Here is a 1,210-nt window from a genome sequence, read left to right on the forward strand (position 1 = left end):
AAGTGTACATCCAATTTTGCTTGATATGCCAAATAAGAACCATTAACAGCTTCAACGAGCCTGTATGAAATATTCATGCAAATTAACACATCATTGTAATTATTTTAACGCAAACTTAAATGCAAAATAAAACCATCATTAAACTATGATTAGTTGACAAGATCAGGAATATCTTGTTGTTAATTCAATGATAGAAATACTTTTACAACTTAAATTTAGATAACTCTCAACAACATATTTTTATTTCGATTTTAATTAAATGAAAATATTGCAGAGTAGAATTTACCGTGTGTCTATAAGTTCGGTCAGGAACTCCATTGTGATGAGAAAGAAAAACGGATGTCTATGAAGATTACTTATCCAATTTTCCCCGACAATTAACTTCGACTCAAGATAGTGTTTTCCATCAATGTTGAATCCCCATATATTTGGTGCAAGGCCCGCGACACATGCATATGTTCTCTCTTCAGTATCCTTTAAAAAAACCTGATAAAAAAAAACCCTCATAAAAGATTCAACAACTAATTTTTACACTACAAATAATCTAAATGGTTATGTGAGGTTCGTACTCGTGATTGTAAATGGGATGGAGAAGCACTACACATAATTGGTTCATACTGATGAGGTCCATTCTTGAAATTTTCTGTAGCTTTAATTGTACCCAAATAGTTAATGATACAAGATTCTATATCTTCTTCAGAGAAGTCACCCACTATACTTACCTAAAAGAAACATTTGAAATAAATAATTAGAAATGTTTAATTTATTTCTAAGATTAATTTAAATAATAAAAAATTACATACTTACCTCCATATTATTTCCTATAAATTTGTTCAACGATGCATCCTTGACAGATTGCAACGTTAAATTTTTTAATGATTTTTGTGTTGGCTCGATAAACCGTTCATCTTCCAACATTGCCAACATGAGTTTGCGAGCTGTAGATTGCTCTAAACTCTTCAAATTGGATTGAAAGTTTGACAAGAGCAATTGTCTTGCTCTATCAAATGCATCTTCTAACCAAATACTTTGCTACATGATCAAAAACAAAGCAAACAACATTACTTAAGAATAATGGTAAAATACATGTAGTACCAAGATTGAAAAATCGACGTCTTCACAAATATTTCCAATGTAAATTTTCTTATTTCAGATATGCCGATATGAAAAACTGAAAAAGGAATGTATCTTTTTCAAAGATGAAAATATT

General features: G+C 30.1%; 1 long non-coding RNA gene across 1 annotated transcript; it reads right to left on the bottom strand.

Annotated features, from left to right (window-relative positions):
- Positions 1-2: 2 nt before the first annotated feature.
- Positions 3-703, bottom strand: LOC112095084. The gene is made up of 3 exons (XR_002903750.1): positions 570-703; positions 287-486; positions 3-60 (listed from the first exon to the last, which is right to left on the bottom strand). It is a non-coding gene; the product is annotated as an uncharacterized LOC112095084 (long non-coding RNA).
- Positions 704-1,210: the final 507 nt, after the last annotated feature.

This window comes from Morus notabilis, unplaced genomic scaffold (assembly GCF_000414095.1).
Source record: "Morus notabilis unplaced genomic scaffold, ASM41409v2 C11389160, whole genome shotgun sequence".
NCBI lineage: Eukaryota > Viridiplantae > Streptophyta > Magnoliopsida > Rosales > Moraceae > Morus > Morus notabilis.